The sequence below is a fragment of the Lutra lutra genome, chromosome 2 (assembly GCF_902655055.1).
Source record: "Lutra lutra chromosome 2, mLutLut1.2, whole genome shotgun sequence".
NCBI classification, from domain to species: Eukaryota; Metazoa; Chordata; class Mammalia; order Carnivora; family Mustelidae; genus Lutra; species Lutra lutra.
The window spans coordinates 189,608,330-189,613,164 of record NC_062279.1 but is presented as its reverse complement, the minus strand read 5'-3'; the positions used below and the strand labels follow the sequence as shown (position 1 = coordinate 189,613,164).

The 4,835-nt window shown below is 32.0% G+C and overlaps 1 non-coding gene across 1 annotated transcript; it reads left to right on the top strand.

The window, feature by feature from the left end:
• The first annotated feature begins 915 nt into the window (after positions 1-915).
• On the top strand, positions 916-1,049 carry LOC125094473 (U4 spliceosomal RNA). The gene has a single exon (XR_007125514.1). It is a non-coding gene; the product is annotated as a U4 spliceosomal RNA (small nuclear RNA).
• The last annotated feature ends 3,786 nt before the right edge of the window (positions 1,050-4,835 follow it).

The window sequence follows — 4,835 nt, the reverse complement described above, 5'->3', positions numbered from 1 at the left end:
ATGAAATCACTAAAGAATAATGAGATCTTGGAAATTAAAACTTTAATAGCACACAAAAAAATTCAACAATAGGGTCAGAAGATAATGTATAAAGAATCTGAAAGAATAAAATAAAAAATAAAATGAAAAAAGGCAAGTTAAGACATTTAAATAATCAACTCAGAAGTTCTCATCTGGCTGAGTTTAACAAAGTAAGAATAATAAACACATAAATTATAAAAGAATATTTTAAAATTGCCAAGGAGTCTCCACATAGAAAAGTATATCCTATTGTGTATACAAGAGCCCAGCATAATGAACAAAATGATATATAATATATATGCTATCTAATGCACCTAATTATGAAGTCTAGAATATAAGGAATAAAAAACAAAACAAACAAACAAACAAATAAAAAAACACCTGAGAGAAAAGTCATATTGCAAATCAGGAAACAAATGCCAATTATCTCAGATTTCTCATTCATAGCAGGACTAAAATTTCTAAAGGCAAATGATTTTCATTTTAAAATTATATACCCAAAAAAGTATCAGTCAAGTTTAAGAGTAAGAATAGAAGACATTCTCAGCAATACAAACATTCCCAATATATATTTACTTTCCATCCTCCCTTTGATATGAAGCTATTATAAAATGTGAAGTCCAGGGAACAGGAAATCCAATGCCAAAAAACAACAAAAGATGATCTAGAATTTAGGAAGGAAAATATTAGAATGATAGTGTGCCATCAGGTAATGAGAACAGACAGGATTTATTGTGTCAGGAAGAAGGGAGCTTCTAGGAGGAAGAAAACAAAATCAAAAACTAAACCCTCCAATTATGTAATATGCTCAGACACTTCAAAATGACATTGGTAGGTATCTATCATATCTGATGGAGCAAGTTCAAGCAATTAAATTAAGATACAAAGATAACTAGCTTTGTGCAGTGGCAGTATCATAGTCAATGAGGTTTATCTGAGGTGCGATTATTGCTAATTGAAAACCAAACGAGTCAAAATGCAAGGCAATCACTAATGCCAGAAAAATCAGTAAGTTTCATATCAAGAAAACCTAAGTATGCTTTAATATTATTGCAGAAACAATTAATTTAAATATATAGTCAATAAAATAAAAACAAAATCATTGATTCAAACAAAAAATACTCATATAATTATAGATGGTAGCATGCAGGGATTTGAAGTTGAGGGAGAGGTATTATAATAAAAATTCCCCTTCTTTAACAGGAAGTTGCTAACTAACATGAAATGTTATATGAAATTACTAACATAGCATACTGTAGATAAAATATGAAAATAAACACCAGGAATAATAATTAAATATTTGAAAGTGGTCAGCCCTGAGTATGGGAGTAGGTCAGCCCTGGGCTAGGGAAGAGAGAAGCAAAATGCTGCTGTTTTCACTCTAAACTTTATAGTACCATATATACATATATATGTATATGATACTGTTTTAATCTTCTTACCAACTACTTGCCATTTTTTAACACAACTTAAAATACTATATGTAATAAGATGATGAACTGCATTATTCTGAAAGCAACTCATGCAATAAATGACATTTTGAGTGAAAACTTTAAAACTAGAAATTTAAAGCTTTGTGACTTCAAAAGACACAGGGGAGGAAAGTGGGAAAGCCTGTCCTTACAGGCATAACATGGTTTTAAATATATAATTATTGCATGTGAATGAAGTTGAGCATTACTTTTATGACCTACCATAAACATTTCAATTTCTATTTCTGTAAATACTCATTCATTTCCATACATTTTGGCATAAATATTTTGAGTGAGTAAGGAAATAAAAATTTCTTCCTCTAAAGCTTTTTTAGAATTTTCTCACATTAGTGTCACAATCTTATGATAAATTATCCAGCATTAGTACCCTCAAAACAGTTTGAAAATTTTCCCCAAACTACAGTTGGCTAGTTTTCTTTAAGAATTACTTTATTAACCTTGAAGGAACTCAGTATTTTAAAATAATTTTGCGTATATTTCCTCTAAGTGGTAAGAGTCTAGTTTGATAAGCAAATAAACTACAACCAATAAGAAAAGCACACAATAGATAATCACTACTTGTTTGCTAAATGAACAGATAAATGAATTTTCCATAGCAAATTAAGAAAAACTCCAAGTGTGGATTACATTATATTCTCATACCCATTTCCAGCATCTTCCTTTGAAAGTTTGACAATCACCTTAGCAAGTTATTGTAATCATGGGAGGTGGGGTTTTTGGGGTGGAGGGACAACGTCCAAACCTCGTAACAGAGCACCCATAAGGGAGCTAAATGGTTTTTATTGTTGACTAAGAATTCACATCAATGAAAAATTTTCAAAAAGATAAGTTGTTTTGGAAGAAGAATGTAAGTCAAATCTGATATCTACCACTATGTTCCATTAGGATATTTTATAACTCAAACATTGTTTTGATTAGAACACCTTATTTATTGCAAAAATTTTACCTTACTTTATTATTACTCTACAATGAATACTAATAATTAGAAACTTGCCCATAGATCTAAGTCTTCTCATCTTTCTCCATAAATTTAATCTGAACCATCTTACTAGAACTGAATTCAGTGTTCACCTCTGTGTGCATGACTGCCAAATCTGTGTTTCTAGCCTTGACTTATGTGTTTTCCATTCCTGAATTTTCAGTTCCTCCTTCTGTGTAGCTCCAGATATCCTATGACTTCCTAAAAAATATGATGCATCTTCCCTTTCTTAGTTTCATATTTTTCTTATGTCTGCACGTGATACCTGCATCTATCCAGTCACCTAGACTCAAAACCTGTGTCTGCCTTGTTTTTCACTATGGTGCGTTACCAATTATAATTTATCTTTCTTCCACAATATTTTCACACAATATGTCATATTTATTTCCACCCCGTCTCCTAGTTTATACATTTATTACCTTTCATCTTGATTCTAACAATTGTCTGTGTCAAGTCTCCAATGATTTCATTATTATCTGATCAAAAATTACCAATCCTTCTTCAATATTTTAAAAAATAAATGCAGTTTCCTTGGTTGTAATTGAAAATTCTCCAAGGCTTTGAGTCAAATTATTTCCAATCTCATTCTCCAGTGTCCACCTACAGGTATCCCACTTCCCTGTTCAATCATTTAAATATCTTTGTCTGCCTGCCTCACTTCCACCACATATTCATATTGATACTTGTATTTGACATTCCCTTTCACTCTTCGTTCCACCTAAACAAATCCAGTCCTTTTTTCCAGGCTCATTCAAATGTCAACTATAACAAAGTTTTCTCTGGTACACTACAAAAAAATAATTTTATGCACATTTCAGTCCTCCAATAATTTTGTGAGCCTAATTATCAGGCTTTTTATCCAGTTTTTTTTTTTTTCTTTTTCCTCTGCTTTCCTGGCCACACTGATTGGTCTGTATATATACTTGTGAACCACACTACATACTCAGGTCACAAATTCTTATTTCCAGGATGGATATCTAACCAAATCTGAACCTCTCTAATAGGAATCCTAAATTTGGGATTAAAATACTAATTCTTCAATTTTTTTTTCATTTCCTTCAATGATAAGGCTGGCACATCTTCATTAGAAGTCTTCTGAGCTTTATTTATAAACACAAGGAGGCTGTCATTCTGAAAGAATGAAAGGAAGATGAAGAGAAAAACATATTCAATAGAGATATTATCAGGTTTTTTCAAAATTTCTGTTCATCCCTAACATCTGTTTAATTCCTGAACTTCCATTAGTTTTTTGAATTAACTTTTTTTTTATTCTCTGATTCTCATTAAGATTGTGTTGCTTAAAGTTAAAACACTTGTAGATTAAAGAAAAATAAGAAGGCATTCCAGGTATAGAAAGGAAAATAAGCTTTGGCTTTATGGTTTTCTTATTACTCCTTCAAAAATTTGTTTCATCAAAACTCTTTCCTGCTTTTCTTTTTATTCCTCTCAGACACATTTTCACAAAAGCACCAATTCCACAGGTAAGGTCTTAACATTAAATTGACTTCTGGAGAAAAAGAAAGGAGAAATGCTGAAATTTCAGTAACTAAAGCAAAACCATACCCTCTACAACAATCTTAAGACATTGATTGGAAAGGAAAGAAAAAAAAAATACTGGCAAGAAGACACCCAATTATAGAGAAATGTGTCTCGTCCAAAGGAGGGTGTGGTAAGATGGGATGAGAATATATGTTTTATTTATTTTAGAGTTAAAATGAAGTGCTGATATTAATCTTTTTAACCAATTGTAACTTATGGAACTTGAAAAATTAAGGATCAATCCTACATGTGATGAGAGTAAAAGACAACACAATTTTTTGTTTGTTTGTTTGTTTGTTTGTTTGTTTGTTTTTACCAGGCACAATGGAGAGTCATGAGTCACCCAGAATAAGTATAGTAAGATTCTGAGTTGAATTCAAGTTGAGTGCAATACCAATATGGCAATATTCCCTCCCAGTTTTAATCTGTTGGTGTCTGAATGATGGAAAACTGTTGTCTACTTTGTCTAGAACAATGGGTGTTAAATACAAAAAGTATCAAACAAAAAAATAAACAAACAGAGAGGGGCAAGATGGTAAAGTAGGAGACCCTGTTTCATCTCATTCCCTAAATGAGCTAATTATCTACCAGAACACTCTGAACATCCATGAAATCAGCCTGAAATGTAGGATTATACACTTCTGTATCTCTACAGGGTCAAAAGACTGCAGTGAAGAGGTATAGTATATGGGGAACCATTGGACTGATATCAGAGGATAAACATAAGGGGGTGGGAGCTATCAGAAGTGACCCATTGGAAAATAATACTCCAATATGAGAGTGCCCTGTGACTGGGGACCAGA